This window comes from Pan paniscus, chromosome 11 (genome assembly GCF_029289425.2).
Source record: "Pan paniscus chromosome 11, NHGRI_mPanPan1-v2.0_pri, whole genome shotgun sequence".
Classification (NCBI taxonomy): domain Eukaryota; kingdom Metazoa; phylum Chordata; class Mammalia; order Primates; family Hominidae; genus Pan; species Pan paniscus.
In genome coordinates this window covers 119,279,225-119,295,589 of record NC_073260.2, presented here as the reverse complement: position 1 = coordinate 119,295,589, position 16,365 = coordinate 119,279,225, and the positions used below count along the sequence as shown (strand labels likewise).

The window sequence follows — 16,365 nt, the reverse complement described above, 5'->3', positions numbered from 1 at the left end:
TCATAGCTGTGAAATTTTATGAAACGCTTTTTCTACATCTCTTGATATGATAATTTTTTTGTCTTTAAATCTGTTTATGTGATGAATCACATTTATTAATTTGCCTATGTGGAGCCATCCTTTCATGCCTGGAATAAAACTCACTTAATTATGGTGTATTTATCTTGTTGGTGTGCTATTAGACTTCATTTGCTAATATTTTGCTGAGGACTTCTGCATCTGTGTGAATCACAGATATTGCTCTTTAGTTTTCTTTTTTATTGTACTTTTGTCTGGCTTTTGTAATAGGGTAACACTGGCTTTATAGAGTGAGTTAGGAAGGATACCTTCCTGTCCGATTTTTTAAAAAACAGTTTCAGGATGATTGATACCAGTTCTTTTTTGTATGTTTGATAGTTTGGCTATGAATTCATCTGGTCCTGGGCTTTTTTGTTGCTGAAATATTTTTTTTTATTGCTGATCCAATCTCACTACTTGTTTTGTTTTTTATTTCAGGATTTCTATTTCTCCCTGGTGCCATCTTGGGGAGGTTGTGTATTTTGAGGAATTGATTCATTTCCTCTATGTTTTCCAGTTTGTGAGTATAAAGATGTTTACAGTAGTCTCTGCTGATCTTTTTTATTTTTCTGGTACCAGTTTTAATGTCTCCTTTTCATTTCTGGTTGTGTTTTTAGGGTATTTTCTCTTCTTTTCTTGGTTAATCTAGCCAAGACTAGTTTATCTTTCAAATAACAAACTTTTCATTTTGTTGAACATTTGTCCCAATTATATTTAGTTCTGTTCTGATCTTTGTTATTTCTTTTCTTCTGCTAGCTTTGGGGTTTTTTTTTCCTTGCTTTTCTAGTTCCTTGAGGTGTAATGTTTAGGTTGTTAATTTATGATTTTTCTGTTTTTTAAATGTAAGCATGAAATGCTGTAAACTTCCCTCTTAACACCACTTTTGCTGTGGCCCAGAGTTTTTCATATGCTGTATTTCCATTTTCATTTATTTCAAAAATTTTGTAAAATTTCAATTTTAATTGCACTATTGACTCAAAGATTATTCAAGAGAGTGTTGTTTAATTTCCATGTATTTGTATAATTTTGAGAATTCCACTCAGCATTGGTTTCTAGTTTTATTCCATTTCATTCCATTGTGGCCTGAGAAGATACTTGACACTTGATATGATTCAAAAATTTAAATACTTATTGAGTCTTGTTTTGTGACCTAACATATGGTCTGTCTTGGAGAATGTTCTATGTGAATGTGCTAGATAAACTTAACCGCTTAACTAAGCAGACTCTTCATTAATCCCCTACAGCTGAACTTCTATAATACCCAATATTTTTGCCATAGGCTGTAAGTGCAGCAGCTGCATGTATACTTTTCCGCTTAGCCATTTCTATCATTTAGCATAACTTTCACAAGAGAATTTAAAGTCTGCTGTGTAACTATTGCCTTTGCAGTAGAATCCATTATAGAACCTATTATGAGGGATACGTCTCTAATCATTGCCTCTTTTATTCCAAACCACAGAAAAAAGACCTAACAAATGATGCCCTTCTATTATAGAAGAGTGAAGGCCTCCTGGCAATGTTCTCTTTAACTCATGATGTGGGTTAAGAAAAGTGAATCCATGTTCTGTTTCTGACTGATTATGAGGCAACATATATACCATTACAATTTCTCACCTATATTGGGCCTTCATATTTTACGTATACATGGTTACCCATGTGTAAGGCTAGCTGAAAAATCCTTCACACAAAAAAGTATACCTTGTGAGTGTATACAACAGATCCCCTTTTCATTTCTATTGTTCATAGAGGCATAAAGAAGAAAAATATTCAAAGACATGAGTCTCCTGATAGTAGAAGTCTTGACCTGTGATCTTGGGAAAAGCTGCTCACATCAAGGATGCCATCTTCTTCTGGGGAGAGACTTCCCTGTTTAGCTTTGCCTTAAGTGTTCCAATGAGTGTATAGTTCCAAGAGTGTGGAGGAACCCTTCTCAGTTGTGAGATTATGAACCCAAAGTTCAAGTTTCCAAAGTTTTGCTGTAGTGTGGATGGCAAGGACAATCTTTCTCTGATGTTTTCAGAAGATCCAGTCTTTGGGTTGTGAAGATTGTGAAAGGGTTGATTGTCCTCAGGGAACCATAAAAAGCTTTCTTTACAGGGTGAAAATACATTCTATCATAATAACTTAGTATTATAATATCAGCCCTCTTGCATAGGAGAGCAATTATACATCCAGAAAGCTTGCATTGAAAATAACAATTAAATGAAATCCCTTTATAAAATGTGTAAGTGGCCCATCAGGTGAGCAAATGTACCCAAAGCTTTGATTGTTTTCCCAGGAATATGGGACCAAACATTGGTTATAAACTATTTTAGTGATTTATAAGTCACCACACCAATATATTCAATTTGGATCACTTTATCTTTTCCATGATGCGTCATGGTGTTGTGGGAAGTCAGGGACCCTGAATGGAGAGGGACCAGCTGAAGCCATGGCAGAAGAACATAAATTGTGAAGATTTCATGGACATTTATTAGTTCCCCAAATTAATAGTTTTATAATTTCTTATGCCTGCCTTTACTGCAATCTCTGAACATAAATTGTGAAGATTTCATGGACATTTATCACTTCCCCAATCAATATTCTTGTGATTTCCTATGTCTGTCTTTACTTTAATCTCTTAATCCTGTCATCTTCGTAAGCTGAGGATGTATGTCACCTCAGGACCCTGTGATGTTTGCACTAACTGCACAAATTGTTTAAACGATATGAAATCTGGGCACCTTGAAAAAAGAACAGGATAACAGCGATGTTCAGGGAACAAGGGAGATAACCATTAGGTCTGGCTGCCTGAGATCCGGGCAGAACAGAGCCATATTTCTCTTCTTTCAAAAGCAAATAGGAGAAATATCACTGAACTCTTTTTCTCAGCAAGGAACAGCCCTGAGAAAGAGAATGCTGTCCTAGGCAGAGGTCTCTGAAATGGCCGCTCTGGGAACATCTGTCTTTCACAGTTGCAGATAAGGGATGAAATAAGCCCTGGTCTCCCGTAGCGCTCCCAGGCCTATTAGGAAGAAGAAATTCCCACCTAATAAATTTTGGTCAGGCCAGTTGTCTGCTCTCAAACACTGTCTCCTGATAAGATGTTATCAATGACAATGCATGCCTGAAACTTCATTAGCAATTTTAATTTCACCCTGGTCCTGTGATCTTGCCCTGCCTCCATTTGCCTTGTAATATTTTATTACCTTGTGAAGCATGTGATCTTGTGACCCACACCGTGTTCGTACACTCCCTCCCCTTTTGAAAACCACTAATAAAAACTTGCTGGTTTTGCGGCTTGGGGGGCATCACAGACCTGCTGACATGTGATGTCTCCCCTGGCCACCCAGCTTTAAAATTTCTCTCTTTTGTACTCTTTCCCTTTATTTCTCAGACTGGCTGACACTTAGGGAAAATAGAAAAGGATCCATGTTGAATTATCAGGGGCGGGTTCCCCTGATATCATGGAATACAGAACTATTAATAACAAAAGGTTTAAGGACTCAAGAAGTACAGGGTGGCTATCCTGGTTCTCCATGAGACCATGCTGAATTAACATTAGACTTATATCCTCTGGAATACTAGTTGTTTCTTTAAATTACGTACATAGCATTCATAACAGATGGGTTATCATAGGTAATTTGACTTAGACCATGGAGTTCATTCAAATTGTATATCTAAACAATTTCAGTATCAGCTGATTTAGCACGTAAATATGGCAACGTATTTTCTAGATATTTAATTAATTTTTGTTCCTACTTGGGTTAGCAGTTTTATAACACAGTCAGTCTTTTCATTAAAATTCCAGGAATTGTTACCCATTTCAAATGATATGATTCTAAAGTTATTAGAAACCTGTATTCAAGAGTGCTTTTTAGGGTACTTTCCATCCTTTCATAAACCTCCTAAAAGACATCATATTCTAGGATTTTGCATGCTCGTGAAGTTTTTAGAAACTGCATCAGCAGTAAGCAAATAACAGTGGAAATGACTTTAAGTAGTTATAGTTAAAAACACAAGGAAATTTGATTATTTCTGTGGTCTACAATAACTCAATAACCATAATGATGATTGACAGCATATACTCAGACATATTGGAATTTTACAAATCCCATACAATTTTGGAACATCCATTAATATCATTCACTAAAATATAACAGGAAGAAGATTAAAATATTTTTACGATGCTTCCCGTGTAACTAAACATGTCAAATAATTCTGTTTACCTCTCTTTTGGATGCTTCAGGGGCCCTCTGTAGCATGTCCAAGTTAGAGGTCAGAAAAGATAATTTTGAAGCTGAAATTTGATTTTGGGAAGCCTATCAAATATGTTAAAGGTTTAAAACACTTGACATTATGAAACAGAATTCCAAGTTACCATAGTCATTCATTTAGCAAAAATGATGACTCAAAAATTTTTTAAATGGCAAAAACCTTTACTCAATGACAGAGGGAAGACTTAGATTTCCAAACAATCTGTCTCTTGTCTTTCCCTTCTTTTTTTCAGTAGTTTATTCAAAAGGCAAACAAAAATATTTCATTATCTTTTAATATTACATGAATATCTTGTTACAGAGAAAAAGCCAAATTTCACCCTTGTATTAGTGTACTATTAATGTCAATCCCAATTTTTAATAAAACCTTATTGACAAATCTTTCCGATCTTAATCTGTTTGACCATAAGGTGAGATTCTCATAAACCTTTTATAACCTTTTACAAATCTTTGTTAAAGAGCAAATCAGTGCTTTAAGAAACTGGTTTGTGCTTTTATTTCAATGTTCACCTTACGGAAAACCCAGAAAATACTCCTTTAAATTTAGTCAATATGTTCACACACATAATTATTTTTTTAAAGATTAGTTTTTCACAGACCTTCCACAACTTACTTAAACCTTCAGCTTTACCCTAGCTTAAAACAATCCTTTAACTTTCTAAACTTAGGCAAGAAATCCACAGTCCCATGCCTTCTTATCATCTTTTACCAAAAACACATTTCACATTCTTTACTTTGCATGTAAAACTGTTTCTATTTCCCAAAGATTACTTTAGTCACGTGAACTAAAAGGCATTACACTTTTAACTTTTCTGACAAAGTATTTGATTTAAGCTCTTATTATTATTAAACTAATTAATAAAAGCTCTTTTGTATAAAAGCATTACACACACAACACATGTATAACTACACAGAGAGAAGATCCACTAGTTGTAAGATTTTTCATTTGCCAGTTTTTAAGTTCTTTTAAATTGGATTACTGGGTTTAGTCTAGAGGCCTTGGAAGAACAGGGTCAGGAAAGCACGTATTTTCTAGGGACTAACAGAGTAAGCAGGCACAGCTGGAAGGCAAAACAGATCCCCAAAATTAAGGGTCCCATTTTTATACCAGATGTTGCTTCCCCCACCTCCAAAAAGAAAAACAGAGCCTTAGATTTTGAGGGGGTCTATCCGTTTCCAATTCCTGGGGTTCGTGAGGAAAACAGGATTTTTTTCCAAAATGGGGTCTCTGGCACCTCCTCTTTTCCCCAAGGAGTTCCAGGATGCTAGAGCTTGAGTATCCACTTTTAATTAAGCTGACTTTTAACTATAGTGTTCTTTTTAAAAAGTCCTTTTAAATCTTTTGTTATCCAACCTTGGCTAGGCCAAATGGCCAATATTTGCTCAGAGAAAGGAAAATTGAAGATGGCTCATGGAGGGGAGGAGAATCAACAAATGGTGTAAAGGTCACACAGGTATCAAATCAGAAAGTACTCATTCCCTAAGCTGGGACTTGAACCCTGAACCCAGGAAGCCATTGTGAAAAGAGAAAGCATGGCCACATGGTTACAAGGTTGAACTCCCAAGGACATGACTGACCAGTTTGCTGGGCTGTCCTGAAGAGCAGGCTTATGGGGTCCTAGGCATGCATTTTACCTCATGGTACCCCTCTTTATGACAGAACAATACAGAAAGACATACAAATCACACCAGATTCACTACAGCTTAAGACCAGCCTCAGAATTCTTTTCTGTATTAATCAAAATTTAGAGGAGATAAACAGTGACTTTTACCATTCAATTAACCAGTTTGCACAGATAGAGACAGAGGCCAGAGTCTGACTGGTTAGAAATTATTATCCTTTTGCTGTAATGCCAGGCTTCTGGGTTCCCTTTCCCTGAGTGGCCCTTGTGACCCTGCTTGCCACACTATAGCCCTGGGGGCCAAGTTGCATCATAAAGAAAAATCATCTTTTTCGTTTTGTTTTGTTTCGTTTTGAGGAATCACAGGCAAAGCCCTGTCAGTTTTGCAAGTTGTCACCCAAGGGGTTGCAAGGGGTAACCCAATTAACATTTTTCATTCTGGCCAGAGCAAAATACACGTGACAAAACATAGACCTTAGCCACTCTGCTTAGCACTCAGTATTGAACTTGCAAGGCTCAAACTTGCCCCGGGTTGGGCCCCGTCATCTTTAATCCATTTTTAGCCATGAGGGACTTTACTCACGGGAGGGCCTCTAACCCAATCCCATCCTTTACTCTGGTAAAATGTACCTCATTACGTATCCAAAGTCAGCCAATTGGTGCTGCAGTCTATTTCCTATGGATTAGGACAGTAATTAAGCTGAAAGATTAGCAGACTTAATTTTGGGGATCCCTCATTTTCAAATGCACTTCAATGTGTTGTGTTTTATTTAGAACATTCTGCTATAAGTTACCTTTAGTAAGATTTTGCTATTTCTATAAGACTTCGCTGCTTCTGTGCCAAACACGTAAGCCGAAGGAACTCAGTTTTTCAGAAATTAAGGATCCCATTTTTACCTAAAATATTGCCTTTGTTCTCAGGTTTCCTTGATTAACTTAGCCAATGATTTTTTTTTCCCTACCTAAGCATGCAAGAAAAATGAAACAAAGGCGGTAGAACACAAAAATTCCTGTGAATTTTTAAAAGCCAAATTTTACACCTCTACTATATTATCATTTGCTACCAGTTTCTTTCTGACCCCGTCAGATGTTAAGAGGCCTCTAACTGGATCCAAGGCAATTAATTACCATATCAAATCCATTCCTGGACCCAGTCCAGTTTCTGTTGTGACTTCCAAACCCAGTTTGGAGCAGAAATTTGCTCAGAGAAACTCAGAGGGCTCAAAACACAAATCTGTGAAGCTCTGAAATCCAAGAGAGAACTTACTCATGATCGCCAGCTGCTCTGAGATCAATGGACACAAGTGGGTCCTGAAGGTACCTTCCTCGTTCACTCAGCACTCCTGAGGGTTGTTAGAAGCTCTACTCCGGACCTCACTTCTGACACCTTCTGGTAAAAGAAAAACTTCAGCTGAATTAAATTTAAAGGAGTAACTGAGCAATGAATAACTCACAAATTGGGCAGCCCTCAAAGAGTCACAGCAGATTTAGAGAGAGTCCAGGGGTGCCTCATGGTGAAAAAAATTTATACACAAAAATAGTAAAGTGACATACAGAAATCAGAAGTGAGGTACAGAAACAGCTGGATGGGTTACAGCTTTGCATTTGCCTTATTTGAACACAGTTGGAACACTCAGCAGTGTATGACTGGTTGAAGTATGGCTGCCGGGACTGGCCAAGACTCAGTGATTGTTACAGGCACACACTCCTAAGTTAGGTTTTCAATCTTGCCTACCTATTAAGTTAGGTAATAACTTACTCAAATACAGAAGTACAGAGTCCTTCTCAGACCATCAAACTAAACATAGTTTGCTTTTACAATGCTCTGGTGTTGGGTGCATACATATTTAGGTTGGTTATATCCCCTTGTTGAATTGACTCCTCTATCATTATATAATTACTTTCTTTGTCTTCTTTTTTATTTTTTTTTACCATTTTGATATAAAATCTGCTTTATCTAATGTAAGTATAACTACTCCTGCTTGCTTTTGGTTTCTGTTTGTGTGAAGTATCTTTTACCACTCCTTTACCTTTCACCTGTAAGTGTCTTTACCACTAAGGTCGGTTTCTTGTAAGGAGAATATAGTTGTTTCATGTTTTTAAATCCATTTAGCCAATCTGTATCTTTTAATTTATTTATATTACTTTATTTACAAATATTATTTACATTTAATTTATTTACATTCAAGGTTAATATTGGTGTTTGAGGTTTTATTCCTTCATAATGTTAATTGTTATCTAATTGTTTTGTAGATTTTTTCTTTTCCCCTTCCTATCTGTTTGTAGTTTACTGGAGTTCTTTCATGTTACCATTTGATTTCTCTCTCTTCCTCCTTTGTGTAATTGTTTTGTAAGACCTATGAGTTTTTACTTTCATGTGTTTTATGATGGTGAATAATGAACTTTCATTTCTATGTTTAGAACACCTTTGAGCATTTCTGGTCTGGTGGTGAATTCCATCAGTGTTTGCTTATCTGGAAAATACTTTATTTCTTCTTCATTTATGAAGCTTATTTAGGCAGGACATAAAATTCATAATTGACATGTTTTTCTTTAAGCACTAGGAAAATCCTGATCTCTTCTGGCTTGTAAGGTTTCTGCTAAGAAGTCCACTGTTAGTTTCATGGGGTTTTCTTTTTAGGTGACTAGATGTTTTTCTCTCACTGATTTTAGAATTTTTTTCTTCATATTGACTTTAGACAGTCTGATGAATATATGTCATAAAGTCTATCTTGCAATGTGTATTTTTCTGGTGTTCTTTTGGCCTCTTGTACCTGGATGTCTAAATCTTTTGCTAGACTAGGCAAGTTTTTGTCAATTATTTTCCTAAACAGGTTTTCTAAACATTTTGCTTTATCTTCTCCTTCGGGCATACCAATGATTGGTAGGTTTGGTCACTTCATGTAGTCTCATTGATTGATTTTCTGATTTCTTTTTATTGGTTTTCAGATTTCTTTTGGATCTCCCTGAGATTCTTTAAAAATAAGTTTTGCATTATTTACCTGGCATTTTGAATATTCCATTTTGGTTAGGATTCATTGCTAGATAATTATTCATTGCTAGATAATTCATTGCTAGATAATTTGATTAGGATTCATTGCTAGATAATTCCTTTGAGAGTGTCAAGATACTCTGCTTTTTCATATTTCCAGTATTATTACGCTGATTTCTTCACATCTAGAGAAACCGTTGCTTCTTCTTATATTTGAACTTACTTTCATTAAAGTAGGGCTTTTTTTTCACTTGAGTATGTGACTATGATGTTCGTTAAGTAGTGTCATTTGGCTTTGCTTCTGGGCCTGTCTAGTGGTAAAGACTGTATGATTTACTTGCTTATAGACAGCTTTAGTGTGGTGACCTTCTCAAATGCTGGTTGTAATAGTGATGTACTGAGCAGGTGAGCAGGTGAGCAGCCTCCTGGGTAGCCAGGGTAGCATGAGTGATGGTAGTAGCAGAGGTTGCAAGACGCTCGTCTCCTTCCCAAGCACTATGCAATTATGTCAGCAGATGTTGTAATGAGCCCTTTGGGTCAACCTCTGGGCCAATAGATGGCACTTGCTGGTGAAAACCAGCTGCTGTGGCAGCAGTAGGGTTTACACTTGACCTTTGTTAACTAGGAGAAGCATGTGGGTGTCCTGGGGGATGGAATGGGCTGTGGAACTCTCAGTGGTCTGCACTCTGCTTCTGAGGTAGGGAGGGCAAAGCTGGTCGAGGTGGGCCAGGTAAGTCCACACTCAGGCCCCCTAGAGGCAGGCATAAGCACTGGTCCCAAAGGGGTTTGTGGGGCAGTCCTCAGGCCTCCAGAGAAGCGCCCAGCAAGGAATGGAGCAATCACTGCTGTGCCAAAGACATAGGAAGGAGGTGCAGCTCCACCTGAACAGCCTAGAAAGTGGCAGTGTTCTCAAGCTTCAGGCCCAGCAGGTCTCATTTGCTCATGGCTTGACCTCAGCTGTAAATCTGAACAGTTAACCAAGTTAGATGCAGTTTGCTTTCAGTCAGCAAAACTACTGTCCCAGGCCATAAAACTCACTGCCTAGGCTAATACTATATCCCCTAGGCAAATCTCAATCTGCTCTGGTCCCATTAAGGGGTGGGGCGTTTGCCCAATTGGAGTCTGTGCAGCTGGGGCCCATGCCACACTTATTCTCAGTTCTGGCTATAGGGGACCCTCCCCTGCTCTAGACCAAATTGCCAAATCCCCTCCTGAGACTCTCCAAACCAGTGACTGTTGCCCCTGCCAGCTGGAAGGTTCTTGTGAATCCCTGTATGAGCTATGTTCAGGAATGGCCTCCTATTGGTGTGCATATCTGTGGGAGAACCTGAAGAGCACACCACAGGGCAATTCCTTCTCACAGTCTCCCAACTGCTCCCAAAGTCATATCCAGGGCCTGGTAGGGTCAAGGACCTCTCTCACGGCCTGGATTTCCTGGCTTCTCAGTGAAAATGGGTATCAAGGACATACTGTCTCCCCATAGCATGCACTGGGGATTCACTCATAGTTTTCTACTGGACCCCACCATGTAGGCTTCTGCTTGCCTTATTTTTCCCAGCATCTGAAGTTTTCTTTCATTTTCTGTTGAACTGACAAGCTCCTTCTTGTACAAAAGTTCACAGTGTGAACCCCTACAAACTATTTTGCTATTTCCAAGTGGGTATAGCAAGCTGGCAAAGCCTGTCTTCTGCCATCTTAGAAAAAAACCTGAAGAATTTCTTGTAATATTTAATTCAAGAAAGGTCTAATAGCAACAAATTCTCTCAATTTTTGTTATCTGAGAAAGTCTTTATTTCTCCTTCACTTTTGAAAGATAATTCCACAGGTTCCAGAATTCTAGATGCATGGTTTTTTCCTCTCAACACTTTTTATATTTCATTCCACTCTTCTTGCTAGCATGGCTTCTATGGATAAGTTAGATGTAATTCTTTTCTTTCCTCTTCTAGAAGGTAAAGTTTTATCCCCCCACTGGACATTTTCAAAAGTTGTTCTTTATCATTGTTTCTATAATTTAAATATAATGCACCCAGGTGTAGCATTTTTTTCATTTATTTTGCATGTTGCTCTCTGAGTTCCTTGGATCAATGGTTTGGTGTCTAACATTAATTTCGGGGAATTTTTAGTCATTCTTGCTTCAAATATTTCTTCTGCTCCTTTTCTTTAAATTTGTCTTCTAATATTCTTATTAAGCAAAAGTTATACCTTTTACAGTTGTCACATAGTTCCTGGATATTCTGTTCCATTTTTTCAACTTTTTTCTTCTTGTTCTTCAGTCTTTAAAGTTTCTGTAAAGACATACTCAAGCTCACTTTCTTCAGCCATCTTCAGTCTACTGTGAGCCCACCAAAAACAATCTTCATTTCTTTTATAGTGTTTTTAATGCCTGGCATTTCACTCTGGTTTTTTTTCTTAGAACTGCTATCTCTCTGCTTTCATTACCTATCTGTTATGCATGCTGTCTACTTTATTTATTAGCACCTGTAGAATATTAATCAGAGTTACTTCAAATTCCCATTTCTTCACATTCTGAGAAAATGGAGGCGAAATTTTTAAAAATTCCCCATTGTTAATTCCAATTTCTTGTCACACCAGGTTGAATTCTAATGGGTGCTATGTCTCTTCAACTAAGTATTTGCCTTTTAGTATGTCTTATAATTTTCTCTTGATAGGCATAATAAACTTGGTAAAAAGAACTATGGTAATTATTAAGAATTGTTGTAGCAAGATGTGGGGGGATTTGAGACTGGAGTTGGGAAGGTGAACAAGAGCTGAGTAAAAAATTCTAAGAAGGCAAGTGGGGAAAGAACTGGAGCTGGAACCACTGACTCAAGTTGAGTGACAGACTGAAGGTTATAAAAGCCCAGTTGAGCCAGGAAGAGAGAGCAGCATTAGGCCCAGGATAGGCACACACACACAGGTTGGTAGGTGACAACAGCAGTTCCCAGAAAAAGACTGAAGGTTCAGAGCAAAAGAGTCTAGGCCCAGGAAGCTCAGTCTGTTCTTGTCCAACCTGCTAAGAGTCTGGGTGCTACTGAGCCAGTTAACCATTTAGAGCAAAGCCAGCTCAATTAAATGTCTGCCTAAATGGTCATGTAACAACACAATTGTGAGTGGCCTTGAGGTCTTCTGCAGGAAAACTTAATGGAGGATCTTCAATATCCAGGAGAAGCTGGTACTGGGACCTGGAGGACTGTCAGGTGAGAGTTCCTACTCCTGACTAGTTCTGTACTTTCCATTGGTTGCCCTCAAGCTGCTCACCAATCACTGCTCCCAAGGCCCTACTTGAAATCTCATTGACTGCCCACACTCAGTCCTCACTCTGCCATTGCTGGTGCCCAAATGTTTAAACTTTTCCTTTGTAACTTGCTGTTATTGAAAGGATTTCACCTGTATTGAAAGGATTTCACAGTAACTACTTTTAGTAGCTATTAATAGGTCATTGATCATGAGTAGTTTCAGTAGTCTAAGAAGTTGTGAAAAGCCAGATTAAATTTAAAGTACACAAGTCTTTAAAGTCTTTAATATGTAAACAGCCATTGTTAACATCTAAGAGGATAATATCGCCATTTTCTATTATTATTATTATATTGGTTCACCAAACTAGCATATGTAACACAGCTTTGGACATATTGCATTTAAATATTGCTTCACTTGTTCTATCTGTTTTTAAACTATTTTGAAGCAATTTTTAATATTTGCATTACCAAACCAAACTTGGGTCAGCTTGACTGCCACAGCAAAGGCAAACACACACTCCTAGGCTTATAGAGAGATTAAAAAAAAAAAAAAAGACATTTATTGCAGAGCAGAAAACGAGGAGAACTGGCAGGTAACATTTAAGACCAAAACTCCCTGATAGCTTACAAGCAAAAGATTGTTAAAGGCTGAGGTAAGGGGCTCTCTAAAGTGAGTTAGGGCTGAGGAATTTCTGGAATTTCCTCATCTACTTTCGGGTTCCGGTCTGTCTGAGGTTCCATTCTGTTTGAGGTCTATGTGACAGCAATCAGCATTTTTCGTGCAGTGGTAGTCCTTGATTCTGAAAAAAATTCGAGGATATATGTCAAGATGTTACCACTAGATTATACAGGAAACCAAACATCTTGTGACTCTAATTTACACAAGGTTGATTGTCTAAGTTATTATTACCTTCTTGCTGAGCAGGTTATTTATTCACGTCACCAGTTGCTGGTTGCAAAGGTAGCTAGATGAATGGAATTTCCCTTGAAGGGACCCAAATCTTTCTGTATTCCCATGCTTTGAAGAGGCGATAGGGACCTGGCAGGCCCTTAAGAGGCATTCCTACTCCATCTAATATGCAATCTCCCTCTCACTGTAAGAAAATCTGCCAAATCTCCTTCAGCAATCCACATTTTGATTCACCAACAGTAGCTAAAATAATGGTTTGCAAATGTGCTCTAATGAAAGAAATTCAGTAAGATTGATAATAATAATAAAAGCTAACATTTGATACTTTTTTGCTAAATGTCAAGCATCATGCTAAATGCTTAACATGATTTATCTAACAATTCTTACAACAATTCCACAGAGTACATATTATTGTCCCCATTTTACCAATGAGAGGACTGAGGCACAGTGAGGTGAAGCTAATTTCTTAGGGTAACACAGCTAAGTGGTTGAGTAGGAATATAAACCAAGCAGTCTGATTTCACAATTGCCACTCTTCAAAAATTTTATACGCCTTCCTAATCAAATTTATCTATGGAACTCCTTTCCAGCTCACATATTCCTTAAGATGTCATCATTTTATAAAATAGCTTGCTCCTTTCTTTCCATGGACCCTCCAGTAATCCATAGTTGTCTGAATGGTATCTCTGTATAGATGAGTATAGGTCTCTTTAAGAGGTCACCATGAAGTAGAATGACATTATATACATCTGCCTCATGAAAGTGGCAGCCAGGGAGGATTTATTTTAAAGTACTTACTCGTACTAAGAGATACAGTAGCTAGTTGATAACTCATTTGAGTTTACCTATTTTGAACATACTCTGTCTTCACTTTTATCAGAAATAACTGGCTTTTCTTGAGATCCAGTTTTCTATCTATGAATAAAGATTACATGTTTCCTAGCTAATAATTTTCTGTCGCAATTCTGGATATCTTTCTATCTATCTATATAGTCACACATCTCTTAACTATGGGGAAAATGTCTCCAGGGAACTTCAGAGATATTCAGGGCAGCACCCCCACACCTCCATCACAGGTCTAGAGGCCTAGGATGGAAAAATGGTTTCGTGGGCCAAGCCCAGGGCCCCACTGCTCTGTGCAGCCTTGGGACATGATGCCCTGCATCCCAGCTGCTCCAGCTCCAGCTGTGGCTAAAAGGAGCCAAGGTATAGCTCAGGTCACTTCTTCCGAGGGTGCAAGCCCCAAGCCTTGAGAGCTTCCACAGGTGTTGGGCCTGCAGGTGTGCAGAGTGTGATAGATGAGGTTTGGGAACCTCCACCTAGATTTCAGAGAATGTATGAAAACACGTGGATGTTCAGGCAGAAGTAGGTTGTAGGGACAGAGCCCTCATGGAGAACCTCTACTAGGAACTGCAGAGGGGAAATGTAGGGTTGAAGCCTCCACACAGAATCCCCATTAGGACACTGCCTAGTGCAGCTGTGAGAAGAGGATCACCTTTCTCCAGATGCCAGAATGGTAGATCCATCAACAGTTTGCACCATAGGCCTGGAAAAGCTGCATGCACCCAACACCAGCCCATGAAAGCAGCCTCAGGGGCTGTATTCTGCAGAGCCACGGGGGCAGAGCCGCCCAGAGCCTTGGGAGCCCACCTCTTGCATTAGCGTGACCTGGATGTGAGATATGGAGTCAAAGGAGATTATGTTGGAGCTTTAAGATTTAATGACTGCCCTACTGGGGTTCATACTTGCTTGGGGCCTGTAGCCCCTTTGTTTCGGCCCATTTCTCTTATTTGGAATGGGAGCATTTACCCAATGCCTGTACCTGCATTATATCTTGAAAGCAATTAACTTGTTTTTTTAAGTTTACATGTTCATAGGCAGAAGGGACTTGCCTTGTCTCAGATGAGACTTTGGACTTGGACTTTCGAGTTAATGCTGGAATGAGTTAAGACTTTGGGGAACTGTTAAGATGGGATAATTGTATTTTGCAATGTGAGAAGGACATGAGATTTGGGAGGGGCCGGGGCAGAATGATGTGGTTTGGCTCTGTGTCCCCCGCTGAATTTCACGTCAAATTGTAATCCCCACACATAAGGGGAGAGATGTCATGGGAGGTGATTGGATCATAGGGGTGGATTTCCCCATGCTGTTCTTGTGATAGTGAGTGAGTTCTCATAAGATCTGATGGTTTAAAAGTGTGGCACTTTCCTCCTTGCTCTCTCCTGCTGCCATGTAAGACATGCTTTGCTTTCCTTTCACCCTCTGCCATAATTGTAAGTTTTCTGGGGCCTCCCCAGCCATGTAGAATTGTGAATCAATTAAACCTCTTTTCTTTGTAAATTACCCAGTCTCAGGTATTTCTTTATAGCAGTGTGAAAATAAACTAACACATTGATGTAACATGAAGACAGTACTGTAATGCACCCTACCTCCTTCAGGTCTCTAGGCAGCACTTCCTCCCCAAAGCTTCACCCTCCTTGGTGAGAAGAGCACCAAGAGCCTCTCAGTCAGGCAGCTTGCTGTTTCCACAACTTTCCTTCCCTTGGTGAGATTCTCAGTGAGACCCTTTCAATAGAAACACATTACAAAATAAAAATCCGATCTTTACCACCACAGTAGAGTGGGGACTGAGTGTGAGCAGCCAATGGGATCTCCAACAGAGTGTTTGGACTGTGGTTATGACTGGTGGATGGGGCATCTGCCCTCCAAAGATCCTGACAAGGTTGAGAAAATACAGGGGCCTCTAGAGTTGGTCTTAAGTCTTAGTGAAGTATTGACTTGGGGTCTTTTTACTTTTTACAGTGGTGGGAAATCAGATTCTATCAGTTTCTAGTAATTTCATACTTTCCTTTGACTCCTCTGGGCAATTGGTTGATTGATAACAGTTGTGATTATTTAAACTGGAAATTGTATTTACCCTTAGAGATTGGAAAACACACACCCCTAGCAAACACACACACACCATAAAATTACAGGGGAGGATGATCATAATTCTGAAAGACAATCCCAAACACCATCATCCCAGTTGTTGAAATCCTGAGAGATCAAAATCTATAAAGCCAAAAATCTCAAAAATTCTAATCCTGTAAGATCAAAATCCCAAAAATATAATTCTAGGAAAAATAATATACAATTATTTAAAAGACACTTATTTACATTTTAAAGAGGGATATATCTGAAAACATAAAAATACAAGAACATTTTATAGGCCACACTGCACAATAAAATAGACAATAATAGCATACATACTTTTGCAAGCATAAACACTCAGATATACCTATGGTAGTTGCAT

At 38.6% G+C, this 16,365-nt stretch overlaps 1 long non-coding RNA gene across 1 annotated transcript; it reads right to left on the bottom strand.

The window, feature by feature from the left end:
• Positions 1-12,429: 12,429 nt before the first annotated feature.
• Positions 12,430-16,012, bottom strand: LOC117981626 (uncharacterized). The gene is made up of 2 exons (XR_004673197.1): positions 15,503-16,012; positions 12,430-12,963 (listed from the first exon to the last, which is right to left on the bottom strand). It is a non-coding gene; the product is annotated as an uncharacterized LOC117981626 (long non-coding RNA).
• Between the last annotated feature and the right edge of the window lie 353 nt (positions 16,013-16,365).